Raw genomic sequence first — 17,668 nt, 5'->3', positions numbered from 1 at the left:
TAAGAAAAAGGGGATAGGATATTGATATCATCCTGGGGAATGTTTTTCTGCACTATTTTCAGTGTGTTGCTGATTATCAGTCACAAACTGTCCAATTTGGTGAAGCAATCCACTGGTTTTGCAGTGTCAGCACTACACAGGTACAAGAACCCCACAAAAAATGACATATTTCTCTAGTTTCTACTGAACCACATTTCTTAATGTTAAAAGCCAACACCTCTGCAAATATACATGGTAGTATTAGAAGAATTCTCTGGGTGGCAGCTAAAATTCTGGAGCTTGACAAAACTACCTTTCTGGTTGGCCTGATCCCCCAGAAAGGGTCTCTAGACTGACTGAAGTTCACGTGAAACAGAGCCTTTGCTAGGCTGAGTCCATGAGTGGTATAATACATACGTCAGGGTGTTTTGATAATTATTCTGGAGTCTTATTTAACTGAATTACTTCCAAAATAATTGCTTAATCTTACACCTAAATAAAACAAGTTTAACTGACAGTGATGATGGAGTGCAATTGAATGCTGTCTACCCGATGGGAGGCCCTAGTCACATGGCATTTCCATTTCCATCGAATGCTGTGTTGAATGATGGTACAAAAATAAAATAGGATGACAAAACCACCTTTGGTGTAATGTTAGAGAGGCATCTTTCTTCAAAATATCACATCGGTTTTTTACGCCAAAAATTAAGAAAATTAATTCATACAATGAGGACAAAGTCACAAGTTCTGAATTATCAGCAAAGGAGTATGATGCTTTGGTGTATCCACATCTTGATGTGGAACTGAAGTGTGGGATGTGCTGCTGCAAAGCATTGATTTTACAGAAGCTTAGTTACGAGGGTAATCCCAAAAGTAAGGTCTCCTATTTTTTTTACAAGTACAGAACTCTATTTGTGTGGCAGTTGGTCACACTGTTATGAAGAGTGCTTCACGTGCTGTGTGTAAACATGCACTCACCACCCTGAGGCGCTCAGTCTTGGCTTGGCAGCCGTTGAGAATGAAGCTCCTGTTGGGTGTTACCAGCAAGTGCAAATTGTGCACAGTTATTCGGTTTTTGAATGCAAAGGGCACTGCGCAGATTGAAATCCATCGCCAATTGATGGAAGTGTATGGTGAGTCATGCATTGAGGTCAAAAATGTTCCTAAGTGGTGTAGAGAGTTTGCAGCTTGTCGGACTGAAATTCACGACGAACAATGGAGCAGGAGACTGTCAATTTCTGAGGAGACAGTGTTGAAGGTTGAGCAAAGCATGCGTGAAGATCGGTGGATCACCCTGGATGATCTCTGCACTTTGGTTCCTGAGGTTTCCTGAAGCACCGCTCACAGAATTTTAATGGAAACATTGAACTACCGGAAGGTGTGCGCAAGATGGGTGCCATGCATGCTGACTGAGGATGAATGCGGCAACGAGTTGATGGTTCCCGCGCATTTCTTCACCACCTTGCAGCCCAACAGGACAACTTTCTGGACTCAATTGTGACGAAACCTGGGCATACCACTTTACACCTGAGACCAAGCAACAATCATGTCAGTGGCAGAATCCTTCTTCGCCAAAGCTGCAGAAATTCAAACAAACACAGTCTGCCGGTAAAGTCATAACAACCGTTTTTTGGGATCAGAAAGGGGTATTTTTGGTCGACTTTATGCCCATTGGGACCACAGTTAACGCTGACTGGTACTGTGAGAATGTGTAAAAACTCAAACGGGCAATTCAGAACCGGAGAAGAGGAATGTTGAGCAAGTACATATACATTCTCCCTGACAGCGCTCGCCAACACATCGCTTGGCAAACCGTTGCTCTCCTGCAACAGTTTCAGTGGAACATAATCACCCATCCACCCTATAGACCTGACTTAGCGCCCTGTTCCATAAGTTAAAAGAACATTTTGCTGGAATGTGATTCAGCTCCGACGACGAGGAGAAAGAAGAGGTTCAAACTTTCTGAACAGCATGGCGGCGAGCTGGTATGACATGGGCATACAAAACATGCCATAGCATCTACAAAAATGCATTGACAGAAATGGTGATTATGTCAAAAAATAGCTAAATGTCCAAGCTGTAAACTGATGTAAACCATTGTAGAAATAAACAGGTCTATGTACTTATAAAGAAAGTAGGAGACCTTACTTTTGGGATTACCCTCGTATAACGAGTCTTGTAGAGGGATATTTAAAAGTAACAGTTTACTGAAAAAGCCCTCAATATTTGTCCTGCTAATTTTACAGTACAATAGTCTAAATAGAGATTTACATGTTTATAATAATAGGAGACTGCTTATAACATAAGGAAAAAGGCATAACATGAGAGATGCAGACAATGGCTCCTATTACATGGGAATCAAATTTATTAACAAGATTCCAAAGAATTTATAAAAAGCTCAAGCGGAGGCTACTTTGAAATGGTCCTGGAGGAGATCCTTACCAATAAATGTTTTATAGTATTAAGGAATTCCTTTCAGAGGACTAGAATATTTTCTTTTGTAACAATAACACAAAATTTCTTCTTCTTCCTTAGCATTTATCCTGCACACTGGTGTTGAGTTCCACTGTTTTGTCTCTTTGTCATGATTTTATCTGCTCTTGTGTCTGATCAGGGTGCAGGTCTTAAGTCTTCATACATGGTGTCAACCCATCACTTCCTAGGTCGACCTACTAGCTGTTCACCTTTTACTCTCAAACTAAGATCAATCTCTGCCACTGCAGTTGCATCTGCTCTAAGAACATACCAGTACCATTGCAGACGACTTTCTCACATCTGTGTCTGCTATTGGTGCTACTCCACATAATTTACAAACTTCATCATTTGTGAAGGGCTCAAGCAGTGTTAATACAGATGCCCACCTGAGCATTTTTGTTTACATGATAAGTGTTCATTCCACTTCTTTTGTTGAAAGCCAGCATTCAACAATGTACAGCACAGATGCCTGTCTGTAATCTTCCAGCCACATGATGTTGTTGGCACCACGAGCTACGCAGGTGGTTCGAAATTTCTGCACTGAGATTTCCATCAGTTGCAATTGTTAAGCCTATGTACTTAAAACTTGCTGATGGGACGCCAGTTCTGTTTATTCTGATAGTATCTGAATATTTACATCTGTGATGAGATACAGCATTTTCTTTATGTTGAGTCATAGACTTACTTCTGAAAGGTGGCCATTCCTGGTCTAGACTTGACATCACATCAACAACATTCAGTAATGTCCAGGGTGCAGTGTTCTACAAATCTCTTGTGACTGCATCTATGACTGTGAAGGGGAGGAGATGCAAGGGAGCAGATTGTTGACGGACTCCTACAGAAACAGGAAAATCACCCAATAGTCTAGCAGCTGATAGTATACAGTTCTTCGGATCATGGTAGAGCAGTCTGACTCATTCAACTAATTCTTCAGGTACTCCAGGCTGTTTCAGGACAAGCCAAATCAATTTGTGTGGCACTCAGTCAAAGACCTTCCCAAGGTCAAGAAAGACAAGGTGCAGGTGCCTTGATTTCTTTCAATGAGCAGGCGAGCAACATGGATTGCATATGTCATTGCATAGCCCTTCACAAATCCACATTGACTTATTTTTGTCAGGTACTTTTATCAATGATGCGTATTTGATAGAAGGCATATTGTGTGATGGGTGGTATGTTCAGCTACGCTACCATCCTGCTTCCAAATTGGAACTGTTGTCCTAATAATCAAAATAGATACATTTTTTATTGTCAGTAAATATTTTCACAACATTTTGACAGGACGTTTACAATACGTCCACGATCCAAAGCAAATCTTGTATTTGACTGTGGAGAATATAAATAATAATAAAGAGGAACACAAAGAGGTGCAAATTCAAGATGAGTGGTCATGTTGTTGTTGCTGTTATTGTCTTCAGTCTGAAGACTGGTTTGATACAGCCCTCCATGCTACTCTATCCTGTAACAGCCTCTTGATCTCTGAATAACTACTGCAATCAATATGCTTCCAAATCTGCTTGTTGTATTCTTTTCTCTGTCTCCCTCTACAAGTTTTACCCCCCACACTTCCCTCCAGTACTGAACTGGTGATCCCTTCATGTCTCAGAATATGTCCAATCAACTGATCCCTTCTTTTGGTCAAGTTGTGCCACAAATACACTCCTGGAAATGGAAAAAAGAACACATTGACACCGGTGTGTCAGACCCACCATACTTGCTCCGGACACTGCGAGAGGGCTGTACAAGCAATGATCACACGCACGGCACAGCGGACACACCAGGAACCGCGGTGTTGGCCGTCGAATGGCGCTAGCTGCGCAGCATTTGTGCACCGCCGCCGTCAGTGTCAGCCAGTTTGCCGTGGCATACGGAGCTCCATCGCAGTCTTTAACACTGGTAGCGTGCCGCGACAGCGTGGACGTGAACCGTATGTGCAGTTGACGGACTTTGAGCGAGGGCGTATAGTGGGCATGCGGGAGGCCGGGTGGACGTACCGCCGAATTGCTCAACACGTGGGGCGTGAGGCCTCCACAGTACATCGATGTTGTCGCCAGTGGTCGGCGGAAGGTGCACGTGCCCGTCGACCTGGGACCGGACCGCAGCGACGCACGGATGCACGCCAAGACCGTAGGATCCTACGCAGTGCCGTAGGGGATCGCACCGCCACTTCCCAGCAAATTAGGGACACTGTTGCTCCTGGGGTATCGGCGAGGACCATTCGCAACCGTCTCCATGAAGCTGGGCTACGGTCCCGCACACCGTTAGGCCGTCTTCCGCTCACGCCCCAACATCGTGCAGCCCGCCTCCAGTGGTGTCGCGACAGGCGTGAATGGAGGGATGAATGGAGACGTGTCGTCTTCAGCGATGAGAGTCGCTTCTGCCTTGGTGCCAATGATGGTCGTATGCGTGTTTGGCGCCGTGCAGGTGAGCGCCACAATCAGGACTGCATACGACCGAGGCACACAGGGCCAACACCCGGCATCATGGTGTGGGGAGCGATCTCCTACACTGGCCGTACACCACTGGTGATCGTCGAGGGGACACTGAATAGTGCACGGTACATCCAAACCGTCATCGAACCCATCGTTCTACCATTCCTAGACCGGAAAGGGAACTTGCTGTTCCAACAGGACAATGCACGTCCACATGTATCCCGTGCCACCCAACGTGCTCTAGAAGGTGTAAGTCAACTACCCTGGCCAGCAAGATCTCCGGATCTGTCCCCCCATTGAGCATGTTTGGGACTGGATGAAGCGTCGTCTCACGCGGTCTGCATGTCCAGCACGAACGCTGGTCCAACTGAGGCGCCAGGTGGAAATGGCATGGCAAGCCGTTCCACAGGACTACATCCAGCATCTCTACGATCGTCTCCATGGGAGAATAGCAGCCTGCATTGCTGCGAAAGGTGGATATACACTGTACTAGTGCCGACATTGTGCATGCTCTGTTGCCTGTGTCTATGTGCCTGTGGTCCTGTCAGTGTGATCATGTGATGTATCTGACCCCAGGAATGTGTCAATAAAGTTTCCCCTTCCTGGGACAATGAATTCACGGTGTTCTTATTTCAATTTCCAGGAGTGTATCTTGTCTCCCCGATTCTATTCAAAACCTCTGCATTAGATACATGATCTACCCATCTAATCCTCAACATTCTTCTGTAGTACCACATTTCAAAAGCTTATATTCTCTTTTTCAAACAATGGAAAATCCAGGATGGACGAAGCCCTTGCTGGCCAAAAGCATGTTTGTGACAGTCTTTTTGCTGTGTCCATCTCCGACTCAGCATCTCCACTATAAGGTGAGTAGCAACTTTCCTTTCATAATATTGCTCTATTCTCTTTTTGTCCGAACTGTTTATTGTCCATGTTCCATTTCCATACATGGCTACACTTCACATAAATACTTTCAGAATAGTCTTCATAAAATTTAAATGGATATTCCATGTTAACAAGTTTATCTTCTTCAGAAGTGCCTTTCTTGCCCTTGCCAGTCCACATTTTATATCCTCTCTACTTTGGCCGTAAGAAGTTATATAGCTGCCAAAATAGCAAAACACATCTGCTATTTTAAGTGTCTTGTTTCCTAATCTAATTCTCTTAGCATCACCTGATGTAATTCAGCTACATTCTATTATTCTTGTTTCGCTTTTGTTGATGTTCATTTTATACCTTCCTTTCAAGACAATGTTCATTCCGTTCAACTACCCTTCCAAGAGTTTTGCTGTCGCTGACATAATTACAATGTCATCGGCAAACGTCAAAGTTGACTCTCATTATTGCTGTCTTGTTTCTGTACAAGTTGTAAATAGAGTTTCGCTTCTTTTGTTTTACCGTGATATCTCCATAATTTCAAAGAGAGTATTCTGGTCAACATTGTCAAAAGCTTTCTCTATGTTTACAAATGCTATATACGTAGGTTTGCCTTTCCTTAACCTATTGTCTAAGATAAGTCTCCCCAAAAAACTTTCCAGTAAAAGTGTTTATATTGTTATACATATTAATCTCCAAATTTTTTGGCTAACTTCTGCAGAATAAAATAGCGTGAGTCTCAAAAACGGCAAATAATGTAGAAATTACACACTATTTATGACACAGGACACTTTTCAGTTGTTTATGTGGTGACCTGCCCATGTCGATGGAGTTGTGACCTGATTAGTTGCAGAGAATATTCAAGGCAAAAAAAGGCACACATTCTCAGCTGGACTGTAGTTGTCATTTACAACAACAATGACACAATTTGTCAGATGACAGGTAACCCCAGCAAACCACAGTAAGCTGAGTAAGGCAAGACAAAGAGAACGACCATCTTATAAGAAAAAAAAAAGAATGGAAAACTCACTTCTCAGAAATGATATACACACTCACATAGCCTTAGTCTGAAGTCTTGTATTTGTTATTGCAGTGCTAAGTGAAATATTGAAGATTATAAGTGCACACTTCAATTTTATATTGCATAAATCATGATCAGACGAATGGAAAAACTGATAGAAGCCGACCTCAGGGAAGATCAGTTTGGATTCCGTAAAAATGTTGGAACACGTGAGGCAATACTGACCCTATGAATTATCTTAGAAGAAAGATTAAGGAAAGGCAAACCTAGGTTTCTAGCATTTGTAGACTTAGAGAAAGCTTTTGACAACGTTGATTGGAATACTCTCTATCAAATTCTGAAGGTGGTAGGGGTAAAATACAGGGAGCGAAAGGCTATTTACAATTTGTACAGAAAGCAGATGGGCGTCATACGAGTCGAGGCGTATGAAAGGGAAGCAGTGGTTAGGAAGGGAGTCAGACAGGGTTGTAGCCTATCCCCGATGTTATTCAATCTGTATCTACATCTACATCTACATCTATACTCCGCGAGCCACCTTACGGTGTGTGGCGGAGGGTACTTATTGTACCACTATCTGATCCCCCCTTCCCTGTTCCATTCACGAATTGTGCGTGGGAAGAACGACTGCTTGTAAGTCTCCGTATTTGCTCTAATTTCTCGGATCTTTTCGTTGTGATCATTACGCGAGATATATGTGGGCGGTAGTAATATGTTGCCCATCTCTTCCCGGAATGTGCTCTCTCGTAATTTCGATAATAAACCTCTCCGTATTGCGTAACGCCTTTCTTGAAGTGTCCGCCACTGGAGCTTGTTCAGCATCTCCGTAACGCTCTCGCGCTGACTAAATGTCCCCATGACGAATCGCGCTGCTTTTCGCTGGATCATGTCTATCTCTTCTATTAATCCAACCTGGTAAGGGTCCCATACTGATGAGCAATACTCAAGAATCGGACGAACAAGCGTTTTGTAAGCTACTTCTTTCGTCGATGAGTCACATTTTCTTAGAATTCTTCCTATGAATCTCAACCTGGCGCCTGCTTTTCCCACTATTTGTTTTATGTGATCATTCCACTTCAGATCGCTCCGGATAGTAACTCCTAAGTATTTTACGGTCGTTACCGCTTCCAATGATTTACCACCTATGGCATAATCGTACTGGAATGGATTTCTGCCCCTATGTATGCGCATTATATTACATTTATCTACGTTTAGGGAAAGCTGCCAGCTGTCACACCATTCATTAATCCTCTGCAGGTCTTCCTGGAGTACGTACGAGTCTTCTGATGTTGCTACTTTCTTGTAGACAACCGTGTCATCTGCAAATAGCCTCACGGAGCTACCGATGTTGTCAACTAAGTCATTTATGTATATTGTAAACAATAAAGGTCCCATCACGCTTCCTTGCGGTACTCCCGAAATTACCTCTACATCTGCAGATTTTGAACCGTTAAGAATGACATGTTGTGTTCTTTCTTCTAGGAAATCCTGAATCCAATCACAAACCTGGTCCGATATTCCGTAAGCTCGTATTTTTTTCACTAAACGTAAGTGCGGAACCGTATCAAATGCCTTCCTGAAGTCCAGGAATACGGCATCAATCTGCTCGCCAGTGTCTACGGCACTGTGAATTTCTTGGACAAATAGGGCGAGCTGAGTTTCACATGATCTCTGTTTGCGGAATCCATGTTGGTTATGATGAAGGAGATTTGTATTATCTAAGAACGTCATAATACGAGAACATAAAACATGTTCCATTATTCTACAACAGATTGACGTAAGCGAAATAGGCCTATAATTATTCGCATCTGATTTATGCCCCTTCTTGAAAATGGGAACGACCTGCGCTTTCTTCCAGTCGCTAGGTACTTTACGTTCTTCCAGAGATCTACGATAAATTGCTGATAGAAAGGGGGCAAGTTCTTTAACATAATCACTGTAGAATCTTACGGGTATCTCGTCTGGTCCGGATGCTTTTCCGCTACTAAGTGATAGCAGTTGTTTTTCAATTCCGATATCGTTTATTTCAATATTTTCCATTTTGGCGTCCGTGCGACGGCTGAAGTCAGGGACCGTGTTACGATTTTCCGCAGTGAAACAGTTTCGGAACACTGAATTCAGTATTTCTGCCTTTCTTCGGTCGTCCTCTGTTTCGGTGCCATCGTGGTCAACGAGTGACTGAATAGGGGATTTAGATCTGCTTACCGATTTTACATATGACCAAAACTTTTTAGGGTTCTTGTTTAGATTGTTTGCCAATGTTTTATGTTCGAATTCGTTGAATGCTTCTCTCATTGCTCTCTTTACGCTCTTTTTCGCTTCGTTCAGCTTTTCCTTATCAGCTATGATTCGACTACTCTTAAACCTATGATGAAGCTTTCTTTGTTTCCGTAGTACCTTTCGTACATGATTGTTATACCACGGTGGATCTTTCCCCTCGCTTAGGACCTTAGTCGGTACGAACTTATCTAAGGCGTACTGGACGATGTTTCTGAATTTTTTCCATTTTTGTTCCACATCCTCTTCCTCAGAAATGAACGTTTGATGGTGGTCACTCAGATATTCTGCGATTTGTGCCCTATCACTCTTGTTAAGCAAATATATTTTCCTTCCTTTCTTGGCATTTCTTATTACACTTGTAGTCATTGATGCAACCACTGACTTATGATCACTGATACCCTCTTCTACATTCACGGAGTCGAAAAGTTCCGGTCTATTTGTTGCTATGAGGTCTAAAACGTTAGCTTCACGAGTTGGTTCTCTAACTATCTGCTCGAAGTAATTCTCGGGCAAGGCAGTCAGGATAATGTCACAAGAGTCTCTGTCCCTGGCTCCAGTTCTGATTGTGTGACTATCCCATTCTATACCTGGTAGATTGAAGTCTCCCCCTATTACAATCGTATGATCACGAAACTTCTTCACGACGTTCTGCAGGTTCTCTCTGAGGCGCTCAACTACTACGGTTGCTGATGCAGGTGGTCTATAGAAGCATCCGACTATCATATCTGACCCACCTTTGATACTTAACTTAACCCAGATTATTTCACATTCGCATTCGCTAATAACTTCACTGGATATTATTGAATTCTTTACTGCTATAAATACTCCTCCACCATTGGCGTTTATCCTATCCTTGCGGTATATTCTGTGTCTAGGATTTCGTTACTGTTCACTTCCGGTTTTAACCAACTTTCCGTTCCTAATACTATATGCGCACTATTTCCTTCAATAAGCGATACTAATTCAGGAACCTTGCCCTGGATACTCCTGCAGTTTACCAATATTACGTTAACTTTTCCTGTTTTTGGTCTCTGAGGACGGACGTTCTTTATCAACGATGCTGATGTTCTCTCTGGTAAGCCGTCAGGTATTTTATCGTTTCGCCCAAGGGGGGGTCCCTCTAACCTAAAAAACCCCCGTGTGCACGCCACACGTACTCTGCTACCCTAGTAGCTGCTTCCGGTGTGTAGTGCACGCCTGACCTGTCTAGGGGGGCCCTACAGTTCTCCACCCAATAACGGAGGTCGATGAATTTGCAACCATTATAGTCGCAGAGTCGTCTGAGCCTCTGGTTTAGACCCTCCACACGGCTCCAAACCAGAGGACCGCGATTGACTCTGGGCACTATGCTGCAGATATTAAGCTCAGCTTGCACTCCGCGTGCGATGCTGGTTGTCTTCACCAAATCGGCCAGCCGCCGGAAGGAACCAAGAATGGCCTCAGAACCCAAGCGGCAGGCGTCATTCGTTCCGACATGTGCTACTATCTGCAGCCGGTCACACCCAGTGCGTTCAATAGCTGCCCGAAGGGCCTCCTCCACATTACGGACGAGACCCCCCGGCAAGCACACCGAGTGCACACTGGCATTCTTCCCCGACCTACCCGCTATTTTCCTGAGGGGCTCCATAACCCGCCTAACGTTGGAGCTCCCTATAACTAATAGGCCCGCCCTCTGTGACTGTCGGGACCTTGCCGGAGAATCGGCCACTGGCCCAACAGGCGAGGCATCCTGTGGTGGCTCGGAAACGATGTCATCACCACTAGGAAGCACCCCGTACCTGTTGGAAAGGGGTAAGGCAGCTGCCACGCGGCCAGATCCCACCTTCGCCTTTCGGCCAGGCACGCGCGAGCCCACCACTGTCCGCCATATTGAGCAAGCAATAAAGCAAACAAAGGAAAAGTTCGGAGTAGGAATTAAAATCCATGGAGAAGAAATAAAACCTTTGAGGTTCGCCAATGACATTGTAACTCTGTCAGAGACAGCAAAGTGTTATAACCTTTAATCACTAATAAATTGCGTGGATTTACAAAAGTAGAAACAATAGCGGGTTACATGCTATTAACTCCGTATCCTGTCATTCGACTGCCGTGCCATGACATGCGGCCGGCGCCGTTCATAGCCAGGTGGCGCTCCCGCGCTCGGCCGAGCTGCGGAGCACCTCTATCGCCGTGTTCGCGTACTGACGTAGCGGCACTTTTAAATCTCGTGGCACTGTCACAACACAAAGGACTTGGAAGAGCAGTTGAACGGAATGGGCAGTGTCTTGAAAGGAGGGTATAAGATGAACATCAACAAAAGCAAAACGAGGATAATGGAATGTATTAAAATCCATGGAGAAGAAACAAAACCTTTGAGGTTCGCCGATGACATTGTAATTCTGTCAGAGACAGCAAAGGACTTGGAAGAGCAGTTGAACGGAATGGGCAGTGTCTTGAAAGGAGGGTATAAGATGAACATCAACAAAAGCAAAACGAAGATAATGGAATGTAGTCGAATTAAGTCGGGTAATGCTGAGGGAATTAGATTAGGAAATGAGACACTTAAAGTAGTAAATGAGTTTTGCTATTTGGGGAGCAAAATAACTGATGATGGTCGAAGTAGAAAGGATATAAAATGTAGACTGGCAATGGCAAGGAAAGCTTTTCTGAAGAAGAGAAATTTGTTAACATCGAGTATAGATTTAAACGTCAGGAAGTCATTTCTGAAAGTATTTGTATGGAGTGTAGCCATGTATGGAAGTGAAACGTGGACGATAAATAGTTTAGACAAGAAGAGAATAGAAGCTTTCGAAATGTGGTGCTACAGAAGAATGCTGAAGATTAGATGGGTAGATCACATAACTAATGAGGAGGTATTGAATAGAATTGGGGAGAAGAGGAGTTTGTGGCACAACTTGACTAGAAGAAGGGATCGGTTGGTAGGACATGTTCCGAGACATCGAGGGATCACCAATTTAGTATTGGAGGGCAGCGTGGAGGGTAAAAATCGTAGAGGGAGACCAAGAGATGAATACACTAAGCAGATTCAGAAGGATGTAGGTTGCAGTAGGTACTGGGAGATGAAGAAGCTTGCACAGGATAGAGTAGCATGGAGAGCTGCATCAAACCAGTCTCAGGACTGAAGACCAGAACAACAACAAATCATGATTCATAAAAGCTGTGAGAGTTTGCTGCTATTACATTTTTAAATCAAATGCACAACACAAGACATTCTCACATATTTGGATGAATGCTTTTCGGGTGCTGAATTAAAATTTATTGAAAGCTAAGTTCCAATGTAAACAATCTAATACTATCATCAAATTAACTTAGTGGAATCAAACAATTTATTATTATTATTATTATCCTAAAATATTTTACATATTTTATTAATATTATCAAAATTGTGCAATGGCACCTGCCTCCACACACTACTGAAGTGGTGGATGTATATCTCAGCCACAGTAACAAATGGACTATTAGAAAGAACTGGATTCTTTTTAAAATGATTCACACATGGCTGTAGAATTACTTTTCATACTAGGTTTTGGTCAGCATCCATCTCACACAGATCTTCTGCATAACTAATTCTTCACATAAAACATTCAGTAGGCCTTCTATTTCTTACAATACAGCCATTGTGTCAGCTATTTTACACATTTGTTGTGAACAAGCCTTAATTATTTTTGTTTGGTTGGTATGACATCTGTCAAAGATATTTAGTATACATCAAGTCTTGGAACAATCATCATATGTTTTCATCATGTTAACAATGTCGAATTTTGTACCAGAAAGTGATGATTTGCGGAAAGCATTAATTTTCTGTTTTCATTTGAAAAAAACTGCTGCAGTCACATCGAATGCTTTTTGAGGCATGTGGTGATCATGCTCTACCAGAAGCAACATGCAAAAGATGGTTTCAACGGTTCAGAAATAATGATTTTGATGTAAGAAATGAAGAACATGGAAGACCACCAAAAAAGTTCGAATATGCCGAATTGTAAGCAGTATTGGATGAAGATGATACTTTGAGTCAGAAGCAAATGGCAGCAATGCTAAATGTTGCACAACAAACAATTTCTGACCTTTTGAAAGCTATGGGAAAGATCCAAAAGTGTGGAAAATGGGTGCCACATGAATTGAATGAAAGACAAATGGAAAACCGAAAAACCATTTGTCAAATTTTGCTTCAAAGACATGAAAGAAAATCAATTTTGCATCAAATTGTTACTGGCGATGAAAAATGGATTTATTTTAAGAATCCTAAATGGGAAAAATCATGGGTTAATCTGGGACAACCATCAACATCGACTGCAAAACCAGATTGATTCGGCAAGAGGACAATTCTCTGTGTGTGGTGGGATCAGAAAGGTGTGGTTTATCATGAGCTTCTAAAACCCAGTGAAACTGTGAATACTAATCGCTACAGACAACAAATGGTCAATTTGAACTATGTATTCATCGAAAAAAGACCAGAATGGGCCAGAAGAGATGGCAAAGTAATTTTTTTACACGACAATGCACCTGCACACAAAGAAAAACTGGTTTAGGATACAATCAAAACACTTGGCTGGGAGCTGCTACCCCACCCGCCGTATTCACCAGACTTGGCCCCTTCTGACTACCATTTGTTTTCCTCAATGGGACACGCATTGGCTGAGGAACACTTTGATTCCTACGAAGAAGTCGAAAATTGGGTGTCCGATTGGTTTGCTTCAACAGACGAACATTTCTATTGACGTGGCGTCCACAAATAGCCAGAAAGGTGGTCAAAATGTATAGAAAGCAACGGTCAGTACTTTGAATAAAATGTTTTTACTTTTCAATTCAAAATTAGTGTTTCATTTTCACAAAAAAATGCTCATTTCATACTGGTACACCTGGTACAGATGCAGGATGCCCTCCAGGTGGATAATCATCAAGAGGAATATTGCCCAACTCAAACAACAAAATTTCATTGATGTCAATGCATTTAAACACCATTTTGAGAAAACTACTACATGCTAGCTCAGGGGTTCATATACTTTTCTGTCTCAGAATAGTGGGTGGTTGTAATTAAACTTTGCCTATTTAACACATTATAACATGGAAACTAATTAGCGTACAAGTATCAAACTTGGTAGCATTAATGTCCTGAGTATGGGGTGAATGATTTCCAGGCATCACAGCGCCACCGTCCACTTCCAACTACGGCCATTAGGTGCCGCGATCACTCATCGTGATTCATACTCTCACACACGTGACCAGTCGCAGTGCACTTGTTGACGTGTCAACATGAGCTTGGACAAAAGGAGCAGGGCATTATTGGTGAAGCTCTATTATCAAAACAACAGTAATGCTGCAGCTGCACTTCAAGAATATCACCGGGCAAAAGTATTATGGAAGGGTCCTCTTTCTCCACCTGCTGTGTGGAACATGATGAAGTTTGAATCAACTGGATAACTGGGCAACATTCTGGGAAGAGGCCAACGATCTGTTGCGCCACAGGTGGTTGATGAAATTGCTGTTGCTATGGCAGACTGTGTGCAACTCCTGATTGTCAGGCAGCGTGCGTGCTGTGTCACGACAGTTGACCATTGCGTGGTCCACGTATGGAAGGTGCTTTGCACCGTTCTCAAATGGTATCCATACAAGATCCATATTGTACAGCAGCTTGCAACACAGAATGTACGACGACATGTTGACTTCGCTCTCCACTTTCTCTTGAAAGTTGATGAGGGCTGGCTCTGTACCGTCCTACGGACAGATGAAGCTAATTTTTCTCTAACGGGTGAGGTGAACACACAGAATAGCTGAGTGCGGAAATCTTCACCTCCAGTCATTGTGCATGAAGTTCTTCTGTATGGTGAACACATCACTGTATGGTGTGGCTTCACGGCTATGTCCATCACTGGCCCATTTATTTTTGATCAGAATGGTGCACAAGGACATGTGGAGTGATTGGCCAACATTACTGCGATATGCTTCGCCAGCGTGTCATACCTGCCCTACGTGAGAGAGACGGATTGAACTCAACAGTTTTCATGGAAGATGGGACCCCTCAGCATATAGCTAATGAATTTCACCTGCTTCTCCAAGTCACATTTGGAAATGATTGAATTATCAGCCAATTGTTTCCAAGTGCTTGGCCGGCATCATCACCTGATCTGACTCCGTGTGATTTCTGGTTGTGAGTCTGCCTGAAGGACAGGATTGACCAGGGGAACATTCACATATGAGTTGACCTGAAGTGCAGCATATCAAGGGGGGTAGCCAGCATACCTACGGACATTTTTCTTTCTGCTGAGCAGAATGCAATCCTGCACTTTCAGACCCTTCTGGACACTTATGGACGCCATATTGAGCCCCTTTCGTAGCAGTAATGGTACCAGTATGTAATGGTGTGAAATACTGTAGCAGCACATGAAAACTGTTTCTTTTGACTTGATTCTGCATTATTCCTCTTCCCCATGTTCTTGAGATTTATGCTACAATGTTTGGTACTTGTATGGTAATTACTTTCCATGTTATAATTTGTTCAATAGGGAATGTTTAATTATAACCACCTGGTAGATAAAGAAAGAAAATGCAAGTAAGACATAATGGTGAGGACTTCACAAAGTAAAATCACTTTTTACAACAGCTGCTAACATCCAAAAATGTTAATCTCTAAATTCACAAAATGACTGATGAACAACTGTTTGAAGCACAGCACTGTAATGTTGCATAATGTGGACAGTGGTGAAGACATAAATGAACTGATTAGAAATCTTTGAGATGCAGTGTCACAGAAGACTGTAGAAGATTAGAGACTGATAAATTAAGGCATGAAATACTTTTTAAGATCCTCACTACATATGCGGATTAATCATACATATTTCAATGGGCAGTTATATGGAGAATTTTGATTTTCAGATTTCCAGCAAATGTCTGCAATTTTCACCTGTTTCAAGTTGGGATGAAAATTTTATAATTTGCAAATGTTAATCTGAAACTGATGATTAGTACTCACAGCTCTGATACACGAATCAAACAGAATGTAGTTTGAAGTTGTCTGTGGTGATACAAGTACTGAAGATAATATCACATCTCCTTTACACATTCTGACATAGTATTTTTCGAAGGTCTTGAACCTGAAGTATTCTCACTGTCGCAATTTTCCAACCATACAGTACAAAAAAATTCACAACTGTACAGAACGTACATTAGGCGGTAGTTAACCTTCAACCAGCAGAAAACGAATGAGTAAGTTCAACAAGTATCAGTGTTTCACAACTAAAAGCATGATGACTAGTACTTGTTTCGGCATTAGCAGGTGTAACACCTTTAAGATTGGTATTTTGTTAATAAGTGATGATAACTGCCATTTAATTATATTCATCTAAGAGGTGAATTACACACATATGAATGATAAAAATATTGAGGTTTGGGAAGTAATGCCACGAGGCATATAAAGCAATTTGGGATGTTAATAGAGCATAGACATGTGGAAATGAAGATATTGCCATAGAAATGGTTAAAGTTGAATGCAAAAAAAAAAAAAAAAATAAAAGGAATTTGCAAAATTGCTTGCAAGAATGTCTATCCCTTGAGCAATGCTGAGAATTATTCTACTTCACAAGAAAGGAAATACACCGGACAAGAAAAACTGAAGATCTAGCAGACATCTCCTTTTAATGCAAGAGTATCTCTAAAATTGTACACAACAACATAGAAATAACATCTGATTTCAGTAAACCAAAGGAACAAGTTGCCTTTACAAGTTGATACAGCAATGCAAGTAAAAATTACAGAATGGAGCAATGTATATTCTTTACCATTTTGTTTGATATTAACAGATTTTGAGAAAGCTATTGATGCAATGATGGAATGGATAGTCTTGAAAAGAAGTTGTAAGATGACTATCGGCAAAAATGAAACAAGGGCAATGGAATATAGTTGCATTAAAACAGATGACACTGAAGAAATTAGATTAGGAAATGAGACATAAAAGTAGTAGATAAGTTATACTATCAGGGCAGCAAAATAACTGATGATGGCTGAAGTAGAGAAAAATATAAAGAGCAGATTAGCTAGAGCATGAAAAATACTTCTGAAAAAGAGGAATTTGTTCATATGGTTCACATGTAATATAAATTTAAGTATCAGGAAGTCTTTTGTAAAGGTACTGGGCTGGATTAGAGCCTTGTACAGAAGTAAAATGTGGACAATAAGCAATTTAGGAAAGACAAGAGTAAAAGCTTTTGAAATGTGGTGCTGCAGAAGAATGATGAAGACTGTGTGGGTAGACTGGATAACTAGTATGGAGGTAGAGTACTGAATTGGAGAGAAAAAAAATTTATGACACAGGGGATCAGTTACTGGAAACATACTGTGGCATGAAGGATTTTTCAGTTTGATAACAGAGGTGAGGTGTGCAGAGAGGGAGAGAGGGAGGGAGGGAGGGAGGGAGGGAGGGAGGGAGAAAGAGGTTGGGGGGAGGGGGGAGTGAGAGAGTACAAATTGTATAAGAAGACCAAGGGATGGATACAGTGTGCAGGTAGTTGTTGAAAGATGAATAGGCTTGCACAGGATAGAGTAGCATTGGGAGCTGCATTTAACCAGTCCTTGGACTGAAGGTCACACACTGATACAGCTGAGAAACATGGCATTG

Source organism: Schistocerca nitens, chromosome 8 (assembly GCF_023898315.1).
Source record: "Schistocerca nitens isolate TAMUIC-IGC-003100 chromosome 8, iqSchNite1.1, whole genome shotgun sequence".
NCBI classification, from domain to species: Eukaryota; Metazoa; Arthropoda; class Insecta; order Orthoptera; family Acrididae; genus Schistocerca; species Schistocerca nitens.
The sequence above is the reverse complement of the archived record's forward strand: the minus strand, read 5'-3'. Positions refer to the sequence as shown.